Consider the following 26,419-nt stretch of genomic DNA (forward strand, 5'->3'; position numbering starts at 1 on the left):
TCTAGGCACACTGAGCAATGGGTCCACGTCTGGAGTCAGGATCAGACTGATATGCTACAGGAAAGTTCTTCTCTGTGAAAGGCACATATTGAGCAAAAAGAGGCTGCTTCTAGGGTGGTAACTAGCCATAGAACAAGCTATTATGCTATAGTTCGTTCCCAAGTTGAGCGCTTCTCTCTTTTTATTTATAACTAATAGTTACATTGTAGCTAGCTTAGGGTTTATTTTTATTTTACAGGCAAGTTTGTATTTATTTTAACTAGGTACAATAGTTATTAAATAGTTATTAACTATTTAATAACTACCTAGCTAAAATAAATACAAATTGACCATAATTCCGATTTGCTGATAGAATTCTATCCGCCAATCAGAATCTAAGGGACGCCATCTTGGATGACGTCGCTTAAAGGTACCTTCATTCAGCTTTAGTCCGTCGGAAGAAGAGGATGCTCCACATCGGATGTCTTGAAGATGGACCTGCACCGCGCCGGATGGATGAAGATAGAAGATGCCATCTGGATGAAGACTTCTGCCCGTCTGGAGGACCACTTCGCCCGGCTTGGATGAAGACTTCTCCCGTCTTCGTTGAGGACTTCGGCCCTGCTTGGATGTAGGTTTTTTTAAGGGTGTATTGGGTGGGTTTTATTTTTAGGTTAGGGTTTGGGCGGCAAAAGAGCTAACTGCCCTTTTAAGGGCAATGCCCATCCAAATGCCCTTTTCAGGGCAATGGGGAGCTTAGTCTTTTTTAGATAGTATTTTATTTGGGGGTTGGTTGTGTGGGTGGTGGGTTTTACTGTTCGGGGGTTTGTTTGTATTTTTTTTTACAGGTAAAAGAGCTGATTACTTTGGGGCAATGCCCCGCAAAAGGCCCTTTTAAGGGCTATTGGTAGTTTAGTTTAGGCTAGGGTTTTTTTTATTTTGGGGGGCTTTTTATTTTAATAGGGCTATTAGATTAGGTGTAATTAGTTTAAAGATCTGTAATTTGTTTATTATTTTCTGTAATTTAGTTTTTGTTTGTTTTTTGTACATTAGCTAATTTAATTTAATTTAGGTAATTGTATTTAATTTAGTTAATTTATTTAATTATAGTGTAGTGTTAGGTGTTAGTGTAATTTAGGTTAGGTTTTATTTTACAGGTCAATTTGTATTTATTTTAGCTAGGTAGTTATTAAATAGTTAATAACTATTTAATAACTATTCTACCTAGTTAAAATAAATACAAACTTGCCTGTAAAATAAAAATAAACCCTAAGGCCTAAATTTGGAGTTTGGCGGTAGCCGTGAAAACCAGCGTTAGAGGCTCCTAACGCTGGTTTTAGGCTACCGCCGGTATTTGGAGTCACTCAAAAAAGGGTCTAACGCTCACTTTTCAGCCGCGACTTTTCCATACCGCAGATCCCCTTAAGTCATTTGCGTATCCTATCTTTTCAATGGGATCTTTCTAACTCCGGTATTTAGAGTCGTGTCTGAAGTGTGCGTTAGAAATCTAACGACAAAACTCCAGCCGCAGAAAAAAGTCAGTAGTTAAGAGCTTTTCTGGGCTAACGCCGGTTCATAAAGCTCTTAACTACTGTACTCTAAAGTACACTAACACCCATAAACTACCTATGTACCCCTAAACCGAGGTCCCCCCACATCGCCGCCACTCGATTAAATTTTTTTAACCCCTAATCTGCCGACCGCCACCTACGTTATCCTTATGTACCCCTAATCTGCTGCCCCTAACACCGCCGACCCCTGTATTATATTTATTAACCCCTAACCTGCCCCCCACAACGTCGCAGCCAGCTACCTACAATAATTAACCCCTAATCTGCCGACCGCAAAGAGCCGCCACCTACATTATAGCTATGTACCCCTAATCTGCTGCCCCTAACACCGCCGACCCCTATATTATATTTATTAACCCCTAATCTGCCCCCCACAACGTCGCCTCCACCTGCCTACACTTATTAACCCCTAATCTGCCGAGCGGACCTGAGCGCTACTATAATAAAGTTATTAACCCCTAATCCGCCTCACTAACCCTATAATAAATAGTATTAACCCCTAATCTGCCCTCCCTAACATCGCCGACACCTAACTTCAATTATTAACCCCTAATCTGCCGACTGGAGCTCACCGCTATTCTAATAAATGGATTAACCCCTAAAGCTAAGTCTAACCCTAACACTAACACCCCCCTAAATTAAATATAATTTTAATCTAACGAAATTAATTAACTCTTATTAAATAAATTATTCCTATTTAAAGATAAATACTTACCTGTAAAATAAATCCTAATATAGCTACAATATAAATTATAATTATATTATAGCTATTTTAGGATTAATATTTATTTTACAGGTAACTTTGTAATTATTTTAACCAGGTACAATAGCTATTAAATAGTTAAGAACTATTTAATAGCTAAAATAGTTAAAATAATTACAAATATACCTGTAAAATAAATCCTAACCTAAGTTACAATTAAACCTAACACTACACTATCAATAAATTAATTAAATAAAATACCTATAATTATCTACAATTAAACCTAACACTACACTATCAATAAATAAATTAAATACAATATCTACAAATAAATACAATGAAATAAACTAACTAAAGTACAAAAAAAAAAAGAACTGTTACAAAAAATAAAAAAATATTTACAAACATTAGAAATATATTACAACAATGTTAAACTAATTACACCTACTCTAAGCCCCCTAATAAAATAACAAAGCCCCCCAAAATAAAAAAATGCCCTACCCTATTCTAAATTACTAAAGTTTAAAGCTCTTTTACCTTACCAGCCCTGAACAGGGCCCTTTGCGGGGCATGCCCCAAGAAGTTCAGCTCTTTTGCCTGTAAAAAAAACATACAATACCCCCCCCCCAACATTACAACCCACCACCCACATACCCCTAATCTAACCCAAACCCCCCTTAAATAAACCTAACACTAAGCCCCTGAAGATCTCCCTACCTTGAGTCGTCTTCACCCAGCCGAGCCAAATTCTTCATCCAAGCGGAGCAAGAAGAGGTCCTCCATCCGGTAGAAGTCTTCATCCAAGCGGGGCAGAAATTAAGGTAGGAATTAAGGTAGGAATATTCTGATTGGCTGATGGAATCAGCCAATCAGAATCAAGCTCAATCTGATTGGCTGATTCAATCAGCCAATCAGATTTTTCCTACCTTAATTCCGATTGGCTGATAGAATCCTATCAGCCAATCGGAATTCGAGGGACGCTATCTTGGATGACGGCATTTAAAGGAACCGTCAATCGTCGTTCAGTCGTCGGCCAGGATGGATGTTCCGCGTCGGAGGTCTTCAGGATGCTGCCACTCCACTCCGGATGGATGACGATAGAAGATGCCTCTTGGATGAAGACTTCAATCGGATGGAAGACCTCTTCTGCCCCGCTTGGATGAAGACTTCTACCGGATGGAGGACCTCTTCTTGCTCCACTTGGATGAATAATTTGGCTCGGCTGGGTGAAGACGACTCAAGGTAGGGAGATCTTCAGGGGCTTAGTGTTAGGTTTATTTAAGGGGGGTTTGGGTTAGATTAGGGGTATGTGGGTGGTGGGTTGTAATGTTGGGGGGGGTATTGTATGATTTATTTTACAGGCAAAAGAGCTGAACTTCTTGGGGCATGCCCCGCAAAGGGCCCTGTTCAGGGCTGGTAAGGTAAAAGAGCTTTGAACTTTAGTAATTTAGAATAGGGTAGGGCATTTTTTTATTTTGGGGGGCTTTGTTATTTTATTAGGGGGCTTAGAGTAGGTGTAATTAGTTTAAAATTGTTGTAATATATTTCTAATGTTTGTAAATATTTTTTTATTTTTTGTAACTTAGTTCTTTTTTTTTTTGTACTTTAGTTAGTTTATTTCATTGTATTTATTTGTAGATATTGTATTTAATTTATTTATTGATAGTGTAGTGTTAGGTTTAATTGTAGATAATTATATGTATTTTATTTAATTAATTTATTGATAGTGTAGTGTTAGGTTTAATTGTAACTTAGGTTAGGATTTATTTTACAGGTAAATTTGTAATTATTTTAACTATTTTAGCTATTAAATAGTTCTTAACTATTTAATAGCTATTGTACCTGGTTAAAATATTACAAAGTTACCTGTAAAATAAATATTAATCCTAAAATAGCTATAATATAATTATAATTTATATTGTAGCTATATTAGGATTTATTTTACAGGTAAGTATTTAGCTTTAAATAGGAATAATTTATTTAATAAGAGTTAATTAATTTCGTTAGATTAAAATTATATTTAATTTAGGGGGGTGTTAGTGTTAGGGTTAGACTTAGCTTTAGGGGTTAATCCATTTATTAGAATAGCGGTGAGCTCCAGTCGGCAGATTAGGGGTTAATAATTGAAGTTAGGTGTCGGCGATGTTAGGGAGGGCAGATTAGGGGTTAATACTATTTATTATAGGGTTAGTGAGGCGGATTAGGGGTTAATAACTTTATTATAGTAGCGCTCAGGTCCGCTCGGCAGATTAGGGGTTAATAAGTGTAGGCAGGTGGAGGCGACGTTGTGGGGGGCAGATTAGGGGTTAATAAATATAATATAGGGGTCGGCGGTGTTAGGGGCAGCAGATTAGGGGTACATAGGGATAATGTAAGTAGCGGCGGTTTATGGAGCGGCAGATTAGGGGTTAAAAATAATATACAGGGGTCAGCGATAGCGGGGGCGGCAGAATAGGGGTTAATAAGTGTAAGGTTAGGGGTGTTTAGACTCGGGGTACATGTTAGAGTGTTAGGTGCAGACGTAGGAAGTGTTTCCCCATAGCAAACAATGGGGCTGCGTTAGGAGCTGAACGCGGCTTTTTTGCAGGTGTTAGGTTTTTTTTCAGCTCAAACAGCCCCATTGTTTACTATGGGGGAATAGTGCACGAGCACGTTTTTGAGGCTGGCCGCGTCCGTAAGCAACTCTGGTATCGAGAGTTGCAGTGGCGTTAAATATGCTCTACTCTCCTTTTTTGGAGCCTAACGCAGCCATTCTGTGGACTCTCAATACCAGAGTTATTTAAAAGGTGCGGCCAGAAAAAAGCCAGCGTTAGCTACGCGGGTCCTTACCGAGAAAACTCTAAATCTAGCCGTAAGATAGCTACACTATTGTAATGTAACTATTAGTTATATTGTAGCTATCTTAGGGTTTATTTTACAGGTAAGTATTTAGTTTTAAATAGGAATAATTTAGTTAATGATAGTAATTTTATTTAGATTTATTTAAATTATATTTAAGTTAGAGGGTGTTAGGGTTAGGGTTAGACTTAGGTTTAGGGGTTAATAACTTTAATATAGTGGTGGCGACGTTGGGGGCGGCAGATTAGGGGTTAATAAATGTAGGTAGGTGGCGGCGATGTTAGGGACAGTAGATTAGGGGTTAATAATATTTAGCTAATGTTTGTGAGGCGGGAGTGAGGCGGTTTAGGGGTTAATATGTTTATTATAGTGGCGGCGACGTTGGGGGTGGCAGATTAGGGGTTAAAAAGTGTAGGTAGGTTGCAGCGACATTGGGGGCGGCAGATTAGGGGTTAATAAATATAATGTAGGTGGCAGCGATGTTGGGGGCAGCAGATTAGGGGTTCATAAATATAATGTAGGTGGCAGCGGTGTCCGGAGCGGTAGATTAGGGGTTAAAATTTTTATTACAGTGTTTGCAATGCGGGAGGGCCTCGGTTTAGGGGTTAATAGGTAGTTTATGGGTGTTAGTGTACTTTTTAGCACTTTAGTTATGAGTTTTATGTTACGGCGTTGTACCATAAAACTCTTAACTACTGACTTTTAAATGCATTACGACTCTTGACGGGGTAGGGTGTACCGCTCACTTTTTGGCCTCCCAGGACAGCCTCATAATACCGGCGCTATGGAAGTTCCGTAGAAAAAGACTTTACAAAGTTTACGTAAGTCGTTTTGCGGTAAGGCCAAAGAAGTGTGCGGTGACCCTAAACCTTCAAGACTCGTAATACCAGCAGGCGTAAAAAAGCAGCGTTATTAGGACCTTTTAACGCTGCTTTTTTACCCTAATGCACAACTCGTAATCTAGCCGTATGTGTTTAAAGCTTTAGCATGACTTAAACCCCTTTTCATAGATTACAATTTAAGTGGAACTGATAAAGAATACTACGTTGTTTTGCGCAAGGCAGAGCACAAACAATAACGCATGTTGGTTATTTTACATTTTGACTTTAACAAATGCATTTTAAACTAAGCGAAATGTTTAACTAAAGCATTTGAATGCACTAGATACATAAATAACGTGCCCTACACTTTTAATAGGTAGCAGTGCTCTCATTATTGTATTAGATGTCATGGGTGAAGTGTTGCCCTTCTGCACAATCGGAAATACTGCTTTTCCATCTAGCGCTTTTAAACCAGCTATTAACTGTTATCCCTTGTTATTATAATTGTGCATTCAAAATCATGTAAGGTGTATAGAAAAGAACTAAGATATTAAAATCCTATCGGGTCATGCACTACCCAAAACCACCTAAATAACACGAAGACAACTTTTTGGAAGGAAAATATGACACAAGTCAACTTTATTCAATAACACAGATTAAATATATATAAAACCAACACAACCAAACAAGATGGAGGAAATTGAGATGCTAGACTACCCAGGACTAACAGAGGTTGCGGCACCTTTAAATCTGCAGCAGAGTTCAACTCTGCTTAAGGATAAGATACTAAGGTTGTTTTTAGATTGTCTGGCCTGGCTACATGGGGGAGGGGCACCTCTTGTGCACCTGAGGCAATCCGCCCCTTCCATCAGACTAGACATCACTCCACCCTGTTCTACATTTCCATAAGCCCCAAGGCCACAACCTCATGCCCCAAGAGGATAGTGTCCCAATGATATCCTTGCTGCCACCCATTTCACAACATAACTTACAGGAAGGGAGAAAGAGCTTTGCGAATGTCATTCATAAATAAATCAAAACCTATATCTAATAAATGTACTCTATCAATTCTGTATAGCTCTTTCCTGTTGGATAAAATGGCTTTGTGTTTAAACACAATGCTATGGGACCCCGTGATGGTCTTATGATATGTACGTCCCTATTAACCTTCCTCCTTCCTCATGCCGTCCCAGCTAAACCCCCAATATATTACCAACAGTAATAAGGTTAGACAGACCCGGAGTAGGATTAGGGCCTACCCCCACTGAATTAGAATCAGACAAAGTCTGAATGGGGGGTATGAAATAGGATGAGAAACAGGGACAGAAGGCGAAAGGCAAGAGCAGCATGGGCTGGAGGAGGAATAGATAGGAAAGGTTAAATAGCACCAACTATAGAAGGGGAAGGGGGTACTAATCTACTAACATCATAAGGGCAAGGGGAATCATGAAGATTAGGTGAAGATGATTGAGCCTCCACCTAACCGAAGGTGGGGAGGACAACATCAATATCCTCAGTACTTATCTTCTGACTTGCATATTATTTTCTAGGAATAAAATCTGGAAGTGTTTAGGAATCTTGGAAGCATTTAGGAGGGACAGATGCACGTTTGGAATGCTGCATGATGAAAGGAGAGCTTCTGGAACAATCTTGACAGCTTGAGATTCAGAGGGAGAAGATAAAGTGAAACCATTTTGAGCAGCTTATAAGGTAAGGGGACCATCCCTAAAGCTGCAACATTGTCGCCCATACTCAGCCAACCTAGCTTCTCTTCTCGTATGCCATTCTCCTACAGTCTTAACTCTTAGAACGCTCTATGCCCTCCACTAACTTTTACCAAAAACTCCACTAATTTGGCATAAATATTATGCACCCTAGGGTTAGTGCTCAACCATTATCTGACATGAATTGTAGGGTGATCCCTTATAGAAAGGTATGATCTGAGAGAAAGTGCACACCTGCACTATCAGACATGAATGTTGTAGTGCACATCATACTATTGCACACATGATAGATATTAACCATGAACTTGCCAGTGCAGAAGTGCATTTTTGCACACCACTTGAAATTGGCCCCATAGTAAGCTATGATCAGTAATTTAAAACTTAGATGTGCGTAAGAATGTCCCTTTAAATTCTCAGAGTACATTTTCTTTTAACTTATTTTATGTAAAACGCTGCAGAAAGAACATATCTATAAAAATCCAATTTCATGTATCCAATTGTCATTGAACTAAAAGCATCATTTTTACTAATTGCTGCACCTTGGATTCAATCCCAGACCCTTAAATAAAAAAATAAAAAAGGAAAGACACTAGTGCAATTAAAGGGTTAAAATCTTGTATCCAAAGAAAACAAATGACAGTCCACACTCAAACTGTCTTAAAATGCAAATAGATGTAGTTAAGGCAAGCTGTGCATTTTTTCCTCTCACTCGCTGGTCACATTAATACCAATATAACCCACAACAGACAAAAATCGAAATCAAAAAGAATATGATTTATATTTGCTGTGTGATTCGCCCAATAAATACATTAGATTGCTTTGTTGGTAGCTATTAGGACTGCAGTTATTTTTTGCTGGTAACTTAGAGAAGGAAGTGGCTTAGTCAATAGACAATTTTCTGTCCCTGCTAAAAGCATCATTTCATTAAGTATCTTGGACACTGCCGTATGCTATGAAGAATGATATAAGCCAAATGCGGCGTCATTCTCACCCCTCCTGTCTTTGCAGCAGGCTGGTGCATATTTATCAAACAAATGGCACAGCAATCTTCTGAAGAGCACACAATAAAAATACAATAGGATTTTTTACTCATTGTAACCATAAAATCCCAGAAGAGTTTAGTAGCAGACACAGTATGGTTCATTTATTAAAGGCATTGTTTGACCTAGAACATATACACTTGTTGCTGTAGATTGGTATAAAAATGTACGTTTTAATGTTTCATTACCCAATCCTGGCTTAGCTTTATTAAGTTGCAAAGCTCTCTCCAGTGGGACAAATCTCATTTTTATGTAGATGATATAGGATTTTTTTTTTTTTTTGTATGTATGTCCCCCCCCCCCCCTTTTAGATAGAGGTTGATGAGGAGGGGGCAGGATGCTCCAGCAACAGATAAGTGTACTACTGTGTGTGCACATAGAGGGCCATTTGAAAAAATGTAATGCCCTGTTTTAGATAACCAATAGAAGTGCTGTCTGGTAGTAAAACTGTCACAACTTATGTATAATGAATATTGTTAGATGGTAGCCAAACTGCTGGTTGTGTTTTTCTGTAATTCATTGCAGTTCCTTGCCTTCTCATAGAACCACATTTGTGGACAGTTCCTGACCTTATGACACACACCCAGACATGTATAATCACACACACATGCATTCACACACACAGATACATATACACAAACATGCATTACACACACTCACTCCCCCAAACATGTATACACACTCAAACCCAGACATGTGTATACACACACATGCATCACACACACTCACCCAGACATGTATACACACACATGCAACACAAATACTCACCCAGACATGTATACACACAAATGCATTCACACACACTCACCCAAACATTTATACACACTCACCCAGACATGCATATACAAACGCATGCATCACACACACTCACCCAGACATGTATACACACATATGCAACACACACACTCACCCAAACATGTATACACACATGCAACACACACACTCACCCAAACATGTATACACACTCAAACCCAGACATGTATATTCACACACGCATGCATCACACACACTCACCCAGACATGTATACACACAGGAATTACACACACTCACACAAACATGTATACACACACATGCATTCACACACACTCACCCAGACATGTATACACACACATGCAACACACACACTCACCCAAACATGTATACACACTCGAACCCAGACATGTATATACACACGCATGCATCACACACACTCACTCAGACATGTAAACACGCATGCATTCACACACTCACACAAACATGTATACACACACATGCATTCACACACACTCACCCAAACATGTATACACACTCAAACCCAGACATGTATACACACACATGCAACACACACACTCACCCAAACATGTATACACACTCAAACCCAGACATGTATATACACATGCATGCATCACAGACACTCACCAAAACATGTAAACACGCATGCATTCACATACTCACACAAACATGTATACACACACACTCACCCAAACATGTATACACACACCCATGAACTCACACACACTCACCAAAACATGTATACACTCACACATGCATCACACACACTCCCCCAAACATGTATACACACACACATGCATTCACACACTCACACATGCATCCCACACACTCACCAAAACATATATACACTCACAAACACTCATGCAAACATGTATACACACATGCACTCACACACACTCACCCAAACATGTATACACTCACACATGCATCACACACACTCCCCTTAACATGTATACACACACACATGCATTCACACACTCACACATGCATCACACACACTCACCCAAACATGTATACACTCACACATGCATCACACACATTCCCCAAACATGTATACACACATGCATTCACACACACTCCCCCAAACATGTATACACACACACACATTCATTCACACACTCACACATGCATCACACACACTCACCCAAACATGTATACACTCACACATGCACTCACACACACTCACCCAAACATGTATATACACACACATGCATTCACACACTCACACATGCATCACACACATTCCCTTAAACATGTATACACTCACACATGCATCACACACACTCCCCCAGACATGTATACACACACACATGCATCACACACACTCCCCCAAACATGTATATACACACACATGCATTCACACACTCACACATGCATCACACACATTCCCTTAAACATGTATACACACACACACTCACACATGCATCACACACCCTCACCCAAACATGTATACACTCACACATGCATCACACACACTCCCCCAGACATGTACACACACACACACATGCATTCACCGACACTCCCTCAAACATGTATACACACACATTCATTCACACACTCACACATGCATCACACACACTCACCGAAACATGTATACACTCACACACACTCACCCAAACATGTATACACACACACATGCACTCACACACACTCACCCAAACATGTATACACACATGCATCCCACAGACTCCCCCAAACATGTATACACACATTCATTCACACACTCACATAAGCATCACACACACTCGCCAAAACATGTATACACTCACACACACTCACCCAAACATGTATACGCTCACACATGCATCACACACACTCCCCCAAACATGTATATATATGTAGCCCTTCCTGTTGAACTTTTGCACCTGTATACAGTCTGCAGGAGAAGTTGCCTAGGCAACTATTAGACTGGTTGGTCATGTGATCAAGTGAAACTGAAAGAAGAGTGTAAGACACAGGAGGAAGCAGACATGTCGGAGCAGTGAAGGTGTGTGTGAGGCCTGGCTGTGAGAGAGCTGCAGACTTCATCTTGTAAAGTAACAGCATTCCTCTGTTGATTTAGTGTATGCTGCCAGCTGCAGTCTGACCCTGTGAGAGAGCTGTGGAGAAGAATGCAGACAAAGTAAATGACTGGCAGACCTTGGAGTTTTCTTTCAGCCTGTGCAGATGAATCCTGTTTAGTGGTAAGAAGTATCCTCTCTCCTTGTCATACTGACAGGGCATTCTGTCCATCACATAAACTTATAAACAGCTCTTCCTGTGGATTGCAGTTTCCTATGAGCTGTAACTGTTTAAATGCATGTGGATTACCTTAAAGGGCCCCAACATTTCTGTGAACCAACTGGTACCCATCAGCCATTAGGGTGAAGCCTGAGGGTGGGTTCGCAGGTGGTTTGGGAGGGTGCTGGGCCTGGTTAGAGAGAGTTGGTGTGTTAGTTAGCCACTGTATTTCTTGCCTTATTTTTATTTACCATAACCCTTTAATACATGTTCATACTGTTTTACTGTTATTACTGTGTGTGTTGTAGTTATTTATTATGTTCCTGTCTGGGAAACCCATTCTTGCCCTGGATGCCCAGTCAGGTGGAGGCACTGCCACAGTCATGTACCCCAACTCCCAGGTAGCGGAGACTCAGGATCAGCCTGCAGAGCACATGGAGGTAGCTGGGGTAAAGACCCACAGGGGAAATTGTGGGCCTAGGCCAAACCCCGTTACATTTGGAGGCACTGCTGAGATAAATTGGGGTACACCCAGTAAGGATACGTTAATTCCCCGGCCCACACTCCCATTTGTAACAGATTGGGCCCAGCAACAGAAGGTACCATTGCATCATGCAGTGATGATATGCCAGGTACCTCCCTATAGTGAGATAAAACATGTCACCAAGTGCGTAGAGATTATACTGGGAATAGAGATGGCTACCATCAGAGATATCCTGCATGATTCATACGGTCAAACTTACATGTTAGTATATTCCCATGCAGATTTGAGAGGCCGTCATAGGCCTACATGTCTATACCTTCTTGAAACAGCTCCTGAAGGATGTCGCTTAGTGTACGCTCTCCCTGATAAGGAGGAAGGGGTTACACTGCAGCAACCCTCCAGTATAGGCCAAAGAGACTTTAATGTATCAAGTTATTCCCAGATTCTGTCCCCTTTGTCAGCGAAACCCCCCAGGAGATTACCGGTTACCCCTGTAGAGACTGGGGCCATCCCCAAACGAAATGTCTACTTTTCCAGTGTGCAAGGGACAACTGCCCCAAAGACCCCAGATCTAGTGGTTCCCTCATCTCCAACATCCCCAAAACCAGGCGATTCCCTATTGAGAGCCACAAGTTCAGGAGAGAGTAACATATCTGAAATACTGCAAAAACTCTCAGAAGCCATAGTAACAGCTACCCATACCCACAGTTACCGTAAGCTGAAAGTGTTTTCTGGGAATCAGCCTGTTCCTGCCGGGGAGGAACCCTTTAAGGCCTGGAAGGATAATGCTGTACAATTATTGGAAGAATGGTCTTGTACGGATAACATAAAAAAACAACGGATAATGGAGAGTCTTCGTTTCCCAGCTACGAATATGATAAGGCTGTTTAGGGGAGTGAATGAACAAGCTACCGCACAAGATTACCTGAAAGTTTTGCAGGATGCGTATGGAAAATCTGAGGACTCTGATGATCTATTAATCAAGTTCCTAGCCACTAAACAGAAGGAACATGAGAAAGCTTCAGACTATATCAATCGATTACAATTGTCACTGGGAAAACTGTTTCATAATGGAGCAGTCACTGCATCTGAGTTGGATGCTCGACTATCCAAACAAATTCAGAAGGGAGGCCTTAGAAATGATCCAGTCATGATCATGTTAAGAGTTAAGTTGGATGATCAAGTCTTGTCCTATTCCACACTGATCCGAAAAGCAAAAATACTGGAGAACCAAATGTCCCCATCTCCTCCACAAAAAGGAAATTCTTCTAAAGCTGCAGAGAAAGAGGATATGGAACTGTCCGTCCTTAAAAAAAGGGTAGCTGAATTAGAATTATTGTCTAAGTCAAGAAGAACAGATTATTCTCCTACCAGGAGGCAGCACCGCAGGGAGACCACAGGAAGGTTATTCCCAGAGGAACAGTCCCCCCAAGGGAACTGTGTTAAGTGTGGAAAATCAGGGCATTTCAAGCGGGAATGTCCAACTAATTCATCAGATACAGGAGTGGAAGTGCTAGCTATTGAGCTGGAGGAGGCACAAGTTACCAGTCCTTTCAGGAAAAGAGGAAAAAAAACCACACCCATGTTATCTGTGGGGGCCAAGATCGGGCCCAAATCTCTGATACAGTTACAAATAGAAGATATTCATGCCTCGGCCTTGTTAGATACTGGATCCCAGGTCACCATCATTAATAGAGACTTCTATGACAATCATCTAAAACATATTCCCCTGGAGCCAGCAGGAGAGTTGCAGTTGTGGGGAGTGGGATCTCAGGCCCAGCCTGTAGAGGGATGTATAAGAGTGACAATAACCATCCCACAGTTAAACACAGGAATGATCTGCCCTATGGAATTGGAAGCTCTTGTATGCTCCATGAAGAAAACAAAGTGCGCCCCAATAATTTTGGGTACCAACGCAAGAATGGTGCAGGACATGTTCAGGGCCTACCTAACTGAAGTGGGAGATGTATCTCTAACCAGACTGATGGAAGTCAGCCCTGTTCTAGGGAAAGAATGCCATCGACTAGCCCTACAAGCTAGACCAGGATCATGCCACTACTCGGGGAAAGAACCTTTATTTGTAAGGCCTGGAGAGACTAAGACTCTACGAGCCATAGCATCTATGCACCATGAAATATCAGGAGGAACCAGGCAATACCTCATTGAGTCCTTGCCTGAGGAGGATGCAAAAAAAGGGTGGACTCTCATACCTGAGGTGAAAGACTGGCGGAATCACTGGTGTAAAGATTTTCCCATAATGATAAGAAACTTAACACCCACAGAGATCAGAATTGATCGTCACCAGAAGATTGGAAGATTGGTGTGATTCACTTGTTGGACCAAGTCTCTTCAGTAATATCTGTAAAGGCAGAACAGGGAGGTGATCATGAAGGACCTATAATTTTTGAACTGGAAGATTCTCCTCTACCACAAAAGTGGAGAGATAGCCTCCGATCCAAATTAGCTACTCGAGAGAAAGTCTTCTCCAGGAAAGAAATAGATGTGGGATGTGCAAAGAGTGCCACACATGCTATCAGACTTTCTGACCCAGCTCCTTTCAGAGAAAGATCAAGGAGAATACCCCCTCGAGATGTGGAAGATGTCTGGGATATACTCAAACAGATGGAAGAATCTGGCATTATTAAAGAGTCCAGAAGTCCATATGCCTCACCCATAGTGGTAGTTAGGAAAAAGAATGGCACAGTCCGGCTCTGCATAGACTATCGGACTTTAAACAAAAGGACTGTGCCAGATCAATATACTCTCCCACGGATAGAAGATCTGCTAGATGCCCTTTCTGGAAGCCAGTGGTTCAGCGTCCTGGACTTGAGGTCTGGGTATTATCAGGTACCCATGAAGAAGGAGGATCAGGAAAAGACAGCTTTCATCTGTCCCTTGGGATTCTACGAGTTTACCAGGATGCCCCAAGGGGTCACTGGAGCTCCCGCCACCTTTCAAAGGCTGATGGAGAAGACTGTGGGGGATATGAATCCCAAAGAGTGCCTAGTCTATCTTGATGACCTCATAGTGTTTGGAAGGACACCAGAAGAGCACGAACAGCGATTGCTGAAGGTGTTGGATCGACTCCAAGCAGAGGGTCTGAAATTATCAATAGACAAATGTCGGTTTGCCCAGAACTCTGTTACATATGTAGGTCACATTGTTTCCGCACAAGGTGTGACAACTGACCCGACCAAAATTGAAGCGGTGATGAACTGGCCCAGGCCAGATAACATCAGTGAGCTGCGCTCATTTCTTGGATTCTGCGGTTACTACCGGAGGTTTGTGAAAGACTATTCAAAGATTGCTCGAGAGCTACACAACCTGTTAAAGACTACCTCTGCTATAGAGGGTGTTAAGGCGCCAAGTCCTAAAGACTCCTTCGGAAAGAAATGGACCTCAGGATGCGAAGAAGCCTTCTTAATCTTGAAGAAAAGACTCACAGAAGCTCCTGTATTGGCATATTCAGATCCCGAGAAACCATATGTGCTCCATGTTGATGCCAGTATGGAAGGCCTAGGGGCCGTATTGCATCAGAGCTACCCGGAAGGGTTAAGACCAGTGGCCTACATAAGTAGAAGTCTAACTGGTGCAGAGAAAAACTATCCAGTCCATAAGCTAGAATTCTTGGCGCTCAAGTGGGCAATTGTGGACAAGTTACATGACTATTTATATGGAGCAACATTCGAGGTAAGGACGGATAACAATCCGCTTACTTATATTCAAACAACAGCAAAGCTGGATGCCACAGGGCATAGGTGGCTGGCAGCATTGTCAAACTATAGTTTCAGCCTTAAATACAAGCCAGGCCCTAAGAATGTCAGTGCGGATGCTCTGTCCCGCAGACCTGGACTTCCTTCTCATGAAGAAAAGGAGGAATGGGAAGAAATCCCTGTGCCTGGGGTAGGAGCCCTGTGCCAAACATATGTAGTGGCTGAGAGGCAGGATGAGCTCTATGAACTCAGAGGAATAGACTCCATATGTCACTCCCCAGAAGCCGTACCAGATGTATTCTGTGCTCCAGCAATGCTCCAACAGTGGTCTCACATAACCAATGAAGACAAGAAGAAAGCCCAGTCACAGGACTGGTATATAGGGACAGTCCTCAAGGCAATGAGAGCCAAGAACCCTAAATTACTGAGCTCCCTTCCCATTGGACAAAGAGATTTGTACCAGAGAGAATGGAGTAAACTACATCTAGAAGATGGAATCCTTTATAGAATTACAAAATACCATGACCACCCTGGTCAAAAGCAGCTAGTGTTACCTCATAGATATCGGGGAATGGTCCTGAGAGCTCTCCATGATCAACATGGGCATCTTGGGGTAGACAAGACCTATGGCCTGGTACAAGACCGGTTCTATTGGCCTCGCATGAGAGAACATGTTGAACATTATGTGAAGACCTGCAGAAGATGTATTCAGAGAAAGACTCTGCCTGTGAGAGCTGCCCCTATGGGCCACCTGAGAAGTACAGGACCCCTGGATCTTGTGTGCATGGACTATCTATGTATTGAGAATGATACTACAGGAATTGGGAATGTTCTGGTAGTAACAGACCATTTCACCAGATACGCTCAGGCTTTTCCCACTAAAGACCAGAAGGCTGTGACCGTAGCCAAGGTCCTCTGGCAGAAATATTTTATGCACTACGGTCTGCCCAATCGAATACATTCTGATCAAGGTAGAGAATTTGAGAGTAAGCTGATCAAAGAACTGCTGGATATGTTGCAGGTTCACAAGTCCAGAACAACACCCTACCACCCTGAGGGTGATGCCCAGCCTGAGCGTTTTAATAGGACACTCCTAGACATGCTTGGGGCTCTGAAACAAGTGGAGAAGCGGTCCTGGAGTAAGCATGTAGAAGCCATGGTCCACGCATATAATTGCACAAGGCATGAGTCTACAGGATTCTCACCCTATTTCCTAATGTTTGGAAGGGAAGCCAGACTACCGATAGATGTCCGGTTGGGGGTGTCCCCAGATGGGACAAAGTCAGACTCTCACTTCCAGTATGTGAGGACCCTCAGACAAAACCTTCACAGTGCCTACTAGTTGGCCACTCAAGCTGCGGCAAAAATAGAGGAACGCAACAAAAGAAGATACGATACCAAAGTGAAGCATCGGGAAGTCCAAGCGGGAGATAAGGTTCTCCTCCGGAATCTAGGGGTACCTGGGAAACACAAATTAGCAGACAGATGGAAGGATACCCTATTTGAAGTTGTGTCTAAGCTAAAGGGGCTGCCAGTGTATAATATAAAAGGCCCAGAAGGCCGGATCAAAGCTTGGCATAGGAACCATCTACTACCAATAGCCTATATCGATGAAGAGGAAGGGAGTAGTAGTGAATGGGAGAAAAGCACAACGGAGAGTCCTGAAAATGAGGCAGTAGAGACCCCAGAAGCTCTTAGTGCTGATGATCAATGGTGGTCTCCTCCTGCTGAGGAAACACAGCACTTTCCTTCCTCTCCTCCCTTAGCCTCCTCTACATTGAATCCCAACAGCCCCAACTTTGTGCCTGGGACCCCAAAAAGAAACTCTTGTATCATGGGAAAGCCAGGGTCTCAAGCATCTGGTGACCTCCCCACCCAAGTGGCCAGAGCTGAAGATTCCCAGGAACATTCTGGACTTCCTCAGAGAGAACAGAGACTGGGTACTAGAATACGACAGCCTCCCAGGGTTCTTACTTACGATCAAGTTGGAGAACCCAGTTATGTACATATGCCCCAGGTACAGTCTAAAATGGTTGATTTTCTGTATGCGGTTGCGGACATTATGAATGTTGGAACCTCTCTGTACTAGAATAAACTGTAAGATAGTTAACATTTGTTTATAGGAATGTTAGTGCATTTATTATTATTTATATGTTTTGTTTTTTCAATTTACCTCTTGGTGGAACCTTGCCAGTGAAAGGCAAGGATTTTACGAGGGGGAGAATGTAGCCCTTCCTGTTGAACTTTTGCACCTGTATACAGTCTGCAGGAGAAGTTGCCTAGGCAACTATTAGACTGGTTGGTCATGTGATCAAGTGAAACTGAAAGAAGAGTGTAAGACACAGGAGGAAGCAGACATGTCAGAGCAGTGAAGGTGTGTGTGAGGCCTGGCTGTGAGAGAGCTGCAGACTTCATCTTGTAAAGTAACAGCATTCCTCTGCTGATTTAGTGTATGCTGCCAGCTGCAGTCTGACCCTGTGAGAGAGCTGTGGAGAAGAATGCAGACAAAGTAAATGACTGGCAGACCTTGGAGTTTTCTTTCAGCCTGTGCAGATGAATCCTGTTTAGTGGTAAGAAGTATCCTCTCTCCTTGTCATACTGACAGGGCATTCTGTCCATCACATAAACTTATAAACAGCTCTTCCTGTGGATTGCAGTTTCCTATGAGCTGTAACTGTTTAAATGCATGTGGATTACCTTAAAGGGCCCTAACATTTCTGTGCACCAACTGGTACCCATCAGCCATTAGGGTGAAGCCTGAGGGTGGGTTCGCAGGTGGTTTGGGAGGGTGCTGGGCCTGGTTAGAGAGAGTTGGTGTGTTAGTTAGCCACTGTATTTCTTGCCTTATTTTTATTTACCATAATCCTTTAATACATGTTCATACTGTTTTACTGTTATTACTGTGTGTGTTGTAGTTATTTATTATGTTCCTGTCTGGGAAACCCATTCTTGCCCTGGATGCCCAGTCAGGTGGAGGCACTGCCACAGTCATGTACCCCAACTCCCAGGTAGCGGAGACTCAGGATCAGCCTGCAGAGCACATGGAGGTAGCTGGGGTAAAGACCCACAGGGGAAATTGTGGGCCTAGGCCAAACCCCGTTACATATACACAAACATGCATTCACACACTCACACCACAAACATGTATTCACACACATAAATTAGGACGGAATAGAACGTCTGAGCCGTTTGGCTGTCCTGAAGCCAACAGCGCTTCCTGGATGGGATCACGGTCTGGAGGGCATGCCTAGCTTCATAGGGACGCCCCCTGACCTGATCCCATCATTGAAATCTCACAATCACGTGCAGGATCAAGGGATTTCAATTTGTCTACATCGGAACGACAAGTTAACCCTGTCATTAAATGGTTAAAACAGAAATTGTTTTTTTATTTAAAAAGTCAGTTTTATTCTGAAATTAGTTTACTTTTACATAGATTAACTACTTACTGAGGGCCAGGATTATGAGTGGCGCTTTAACAGATTCGCGCAAGCAAAAAGGGTTTGTCATGTCTGTTTGCGCACGGGTTTACTGCTCGTATTACAAGTTGAAAGTAAATGCGATTGCGTGAGGGCAATCACTATATATATATATATATATATATATATATATATTACTGCGTTCTCAGAGCTTTGGTTAACTGTTTCATGAAAGCAAAAAAGTTGCACAAAACACATCAAAAATACATTAGAAAGTACAGTTAAAACTCATAATAACGCTATTCCAAAAAAAAACACATTGCACAAAAAAAGTCATAATGGCTCAAAGATATGGGGTCTCAGATGAAAAAAAAAAGGCAGGTAAAGGGCTTCAACACTGAGATACATACATATATACTGTACATGTCTAAATATGTTTATGTATATATATATATATATATATATATATATATATATATATATATATATAAATATATGTACATATGTATTTATATGTGTATATATGTATTTACAGACATATATACACATATACACTCATAAATACATATGTACACACATTTAGACATATATATATATATATATATATATATATATATATATATATATATATATATATATAAAAGAAAGTGTAAGTGAACTACACAGCGCTGAACCCTGACCGTTTAAAATGTATTATGTGTCATATATAAAATATATGTGGTGTGGAATAAGATTTCCTATATTGGGACCCGGTGTGTAGTGGGTGTGGACTTATATTATTATACACTGGAAAAGACAATAAATATAAAAAGCTTGTAATGAAAGTTGTTATAAGATACCACACAGAGTCTAGTTGGATTCGTTTTCAACCCACTATGATGTAAGGTCAGAGTACCCGTATAAATAGGATATATATGCAGAATATATATTAGTTCATTTATTCTTTATACACTAATACTAGTCACACTAGAACAGCAGTAAATATAAATTAATACCTGAGGACAAGGGGGATGTAGTATAATACCCCAATAATATATCAGAATACCACTGAACCATAAGTCGTGATACCGGAATATTAAATACAAACAGTTTGCCCTGAAAAGATATATGTATATACAGTATACAGTTCAAGAGAGAGATAGGTTAGGGAAAATGCAGAAAAAACTGTCCATTTAAAATTTTCGTCAATACAGATTATTCATTCTTCTGATTAAAGGATGTTCCAACGTAACCAATAAAGACCCTCCAAACTTTTTATCCTCAATATGTCTCACAGTCAACTTACTTCTGAACCCCCAATCATATGAGGTAAGTGGTGAGTACTGGAAGAATCCTGGTCTGGAAGCGATTTTCTCAGGTCGGATGGAACCCTCTTATCATAGACTCTGATTTCCGTTCCTCTGCTTTATCTTTGATCACACTGTCGGTTTAACCTTCCCTTGCTCTCTCCCGTGTGCACAGTTAGGGATACAAGAATAAGCCAGAGATAGGCCTAGATTTGGAGTTCGGCGGTAGCCGTCAAAACCAGCGTTAGAGGCTCCTAACGCTGGTTTTGGCCGCCCGCTGGTATTTGGAGTCAGTGATTAAAGGGTCTAACGCTCACTTTTCAGCCGCGACTTTTCCATACCGCAGATCCCCCTACGCCATTTGCGTAGCCTATCTTTTCAATGGGATCTTTCTAACGCCGGTATTTAGAGTCGTTTCTGAAGTGAGCGTTAGAGCTCTAACGACAAGATTCCAGCCGCCTGAAAATAGCAGGAGTTAAGAGCTTTCTGGGCTAACGCCGGTTCATAAAGCTCTTAACTACTGTACCCTAAAGTACACTAACACCCATAAACTACCTATGTACCCCTAAACCGAGGTCCCCCCACATCGCCGCCACTCGATTAAAATTTTTAACCCCTAATCTGCCGACCGCCACCTACGTTATACTTATGTACCCCTAATCTGCTGCCCCTAACCCCGCCGACCCCTATATTATATTTATTAACCCCTAACTTGCCCCCCACAACGTCGCCGCCAGCTACTTAAAATAATTAACCCCTAATCTTCCGACCGCAAATCGCCGCCACCTACGTTATCCCTATGTACCCCTAATCTGCTGCCCTAACATCGCCGACCCCTATATTATATTTATTAACCCCTAATCTGCCCCCCTCAACGTCGCCGACACCTGCCTACACTTATTAACCCCTAATCTGCCGAGCGGACCTGAGCGCTACTATAATAAAGTTATGAACCCCTAACCCGCCTCACTAACCCTATCATAAATAGTATTAACCCCTAATCTGCCCTCCCTAACATCGCCGACACCTAACTTCAATTATTAACCCCTAATCTGCCGACCGGAGCTCACCGCTATTCTAATAAATTGATTAACCCCTAAAGCTAAGTCTAACCCTAACACTAACACCCCCCTAAGTTAAATATAATTTTTATCTAACGAAATAAATTAACTCTTATTAAATAAATGATTCCTATTTAAAGCTAAATACTTACCTGTAAAATAAATCCTAATATAGCTACAATATAAATTATAATTATATTATAGCTATTTTAGGATTAATATTTATTTTACAGGCAACTTTGTAATTATTTTAACCAGGTACAATAGCTATGAAATAGTTAATAACTATTTAATAGCTACCTAGTTAAAATAATAACAAATTTACCTGTAAAATAAATCCTAACCTAAGATATAATTAAACCTAACACTACCCTATCAATAAAATAATTAAATAAACTACCTACAATTACCTACAATTAACCTAACACTACACTATCAATAAATTAATTAAACACAATTCCTACAAATAAATACAATTAAATAAACTAGCTAAAGTACAAAAAATAAAAAAGAACTAAGTTACAGAAAATAAAAAAATATTTACAAACATAAGAAAAATATTACAACAATTTTAAACTAATTACACCTACTCTAAGCCCCCTAATAAAATAACAAAGCCCCCCAAAATAAAAAATTCCCTACCCTATTCTAAATTAAAAAAGTTACAAGCTCTTTTACCTTACCAGCCCTGAACAGGGCCCTTTGCGGGGCATGCCCCAAGAAGTTCAGCTCTTTTGCCTGTAAAAAAAAACATACAATACCCCCCCCCCCAACATTACAACCCACCACCCACATACCCCTAATCTAACCCAAACCCCCCTTAAATAAACCTAACACTAAGCCCCTGAAGATCTTCCTACCTTGTCTTCACCATCCAGGTATCACCGATCCGTCCTGGCTCCAAGATCTTCATCCAACCCAAGCGGGGGTTGGCGATCCATAATCCAGTGCTGAAGAGGTCCAGAAGAGGCTCCAAAGTCTTCCTCCTATCCGGCAAGAAGAGGACATCCGGACCGGCAAACATCTTCTCCAAGCGGCATCTTCGATCTTCTTCCATCCGGAGCGAAGCCGCAGGATCCGGAAGACCTCCAGCGCGGAACATCCATCCGGACCGACGACTGAACGACGAATGACTGTTCCTTTAAGGGACGTCATCCAAGATGGCGTCCCTCGAATTCCGATTGGCTGATAGGATTCTATCAGCCAATCGGAATTAAGGTAGGAATTTTCTGATTGGCTGATGGAATCAGCCAATCAGAATCTAGTTCAATCCGATTGGCCGATCCAATCAGCCAATCAGATTGAGCTCGCATTCTATTGGCTGATCGGAACAGCCAATAGAATGCGAGCTCAATCTGATTGGCTGATTGGATCAGCCAATCGGATTGAACTTGATTCTGATTGGCTGATTCCATCAGCCAATCAGAAAATTCCTACCTTAATTCCGATTGGCTGATAGAATCCTATCAGCCAATCGGAATTCGAGGGACGCCATCTTGGATGACGTCCCTTAAAGGAACAGTCATTCGTCGTTCAGTCGTCGGTCCGGATGGATGTTCCTCGCTGGAGGTCTTCAGGATCCTGCCGCTTCGCTCCGGATGGAAGAAGATCGAAGATGCCGCTTGGAGAAGATGTTTGCCGGTCCGGATGTCCTCTTCTTGCCGGATAGGAGGAAGACTTTGGAGCCTCTTCTGGACCTCTTCAGCACCGGAATATGGATCGCCAACTCCCGCTTGGGTTGGATGAAGATCTTGGAGCCAGGACGGATCGGTGATACCTGGATGGTGAAGACAAGGTAGGAAGATCTTCAGGGGATTAGTGTTAGGTTTATTTAAGGGGGGTTTGGGTTAGATTAGGGGTATGTGGGTGGTGGGTTGTAATGTTGGGGGGGGGGTATTGTATGTTTTTTTTTTACAGGCAAAAGAGCTGAAATTCTTGGGGCATGCCCCGCAAAGGGCCCTGTTCAGGGCTGGTAAGGTAAAAGAGCTTGTAACTTTTTTAATTTAGAATAGGGTAGGGAATTTTTTATTTTGGGGGGCTTTGTTATTTTATTAGGGGGCTTAGAGTAGGTGTAATTAGTTTAAAATTGTTGTAATATTTTTCTTATGTTTGTAAATATTTTTTTATTTTCTGTAACTTAGTTCTTTTTTATTTTTTGTACTTTAGCTAGTTTATTTAATTGTATTTATTTGTAGGAATTGTGTTTAATTAATTTATTGATAGTGTAGTGTTAGGTTAATTGTAGGTAATTGTAGGTAGTTTATTTAATTAATTTATTGATAGGGTAGTGTTAGGTTTAATTATATCTTAGGTTAGGATTTATTTTACAGGTAATTTTGTTATTATTTTAACTAGGTAGCTATTAAATAGTTCTTAACTATTTAATAGCTATTGTACCTGGTTAAAATAATTACAAAGTTGCCTGTAAAATAAATATTAATCCTAAAATAGCTATAATATAATTATAATTTATATTGTAGCTATATTAGGGTTTATTTTACAGGTAAGTATTTAGCTTTAAATAGGAATCATTTATTTAATAAGAGTTAATTTATTTCGTTAGATAAAAATTATATTTAACTTAGGGGGGTGTTAGTGTTAGGGTTAGACTTAGCTTTAGGGGTTAATACATTTATTAGAATAGCGGTGAGCTCCGGTCGGCAGATTAGGGGTTAATAATTGAAGTTAGGTGTCGGCAATGTTAGGGAGGGCAGATTAGGGGTTAATACTATTTATTATAGGGTTAGTGAGGTGGATTAGGGGTTAATAACTTTATTATAGTAGCGCTCAGGTCCGCTCGGCAGATTGGGGGTTAATAAGTGTAGGCAGGTGTCGGCGACGTTGAGGGGGGCAGATTAGGGGTTAATAAATATAATATAGGGGTCGGCGATGTTAGGGCAGCAGATTAGGGGTACATAGGGATAACGTAGGTGGCGGCGGTTTACGGAGCGGCAGATTAGGGGTTAAAAAAATATGCAGGGGTCAGCGATAGCGGGGGCGGCAGATTAGGGGTTAATAAGTGTAAGTTTAGGGGTGTTTAGACTCGGGGTACATGTTAGGGTGTTAGGTGCAGACGTAGGAAGTGTTTCCCCATAGGAAACAATGGGGCTGCGTTAGGAGCTGAACGCTGCTTTTTTGCAGGTGTTAGGTTTTTTTTCAGCTCAAACAGCCCCATTGTTTCCTATGGGAGAATCGTGCACGAGCACGTTTTTGAGGCCGGCCGCGTCCGTAAGCAACTCTGGTATCGAGAGTTGTATTTGCGGTAAAAATGCTCTACGCTCCTTTTTTGGAGCCTAACGCAGCATTTGATTAAACTCTCGATACCAGAGTTAAATTTATGGTGCGGCCAGAAAAAAGCCCGCGGAGCGTTAACAGCCCTTTTACCGCCGAACTCCAAATCTAGGCCTCAGTGTGATACCGTCAAAACAGATTAAAGGTTTATTAAAGAAATAGAGGTACTCACAAGTCAACCCTCAATTATATATGAGGTATCAGTGTGGTAGTTAAAATGTTGCAATACAAAAGGAGCAAAGTGCCCATGGGACACTGCGAGAACACAGTGTATTGTAAAATCGTGGGGAACAGCCGAATTCAACACCCAGGTAGCCTGACGCGTTTCAAAGTCTATAATGACTTCATCAGAGGCGGTGTTGAATTTGGCATATAGAGAGGCATTTGTATTCTCCCGCCTTTGCTTGGAGTGGGTGTGTGAGGCCGGCTGTTCCCTGATTGGTCATTCCAGTGCATCTTTGTAACCAATCATATTTGTTAAAATACGGAGAAGTCTTAAATTATGAAAACAAATTCAATTCTAAATACGTAAAACAGTTCATTGCAATACATATAGTAGTTAAAAGGCGTAAATATAAATGCTACTAACAAACTAATTCTTATTTACAAATAAATATTGTATATAAATTACACGAACTAAAATTTAATTTTTAATTTTTAAAATCTTCTGTTAAAAACTCGGTTCACTACATTCAGAGAGGGTAAGTCCTTCCCTAAGTGGATTTAAAAGTTGCGGACAGCTGATATCCTAGTTAGACAAAAAAAACCCTGGTAAATTTGTTAAAATACAAAAGTAAAGGAAAATTTATTAAAGTTTATTACTTTAACTAAAAGTGCAACCCCTGGAGTCATTTATTGTAGCCCCTGGAAACATTTATTTGTTCATCGTCCTTTCTATTTCTTACATTTTGTTTTATTACCCATTGTACTATTACAAGTGTCCGGTATTGTTTCATGTACCCAGTTTCAAATAGTAGTAATTCGCTCATTACTTGCTATATATATATATAGTGTCGGGGGCGGCCTCTACCTCTGAAGAAGTAGCCAATAGCGCTATGAAACTAGTCAGGCTCCGCCCCCCGCCATTCAGCATTCATTCTCTGCTTGCAAAACGCCAAAATAGCTGATCAGCTGCATGTGGTTCATCTTCTGCACCAGCTGTTGATCAGACTCGTGCTGTTAGCAAGTTTATGTGAACATTTTTTGTTTTTATATATTTCTGAGGTTTTTATGTGTTTTTATATTTTATGGTTGTTTGTGACCTCCTACTTTGTGAACTTTTTACTGACACTTGTATATAAATACATGTCTGAATAAACTCCTTTGTATATAGTACTCCCTTGCCCTGACCCTGACCCTCTTTTAATAAAGATAAGGACTTCTGACTAGCTGTACACTTGAAGGTATACTCGCCTGCAGTCTGAGTGTGTCCCAAGGAGCAGTCTGATCCAGGCAGTAGATTTCCCGGAGGAGGAGCATCTGCTATTAGATTACAAG

The sequence above is a fragment of the Bombina bombina genome, chromosome 6, assembly GCF_027579735.1.
Source record: "Bombina bombina isolate aBomBom1 chromosome 6, aBomBom1.pri, whole genome shotgun sequence".
In the NCBI taxonomy this organism is placed as follows: domain Eukaryota; kingdom Metazoa; phylum Chordata; class Amphibia; order Anura; family Bombinatoridae; genus Bombina; species Bombina bombina.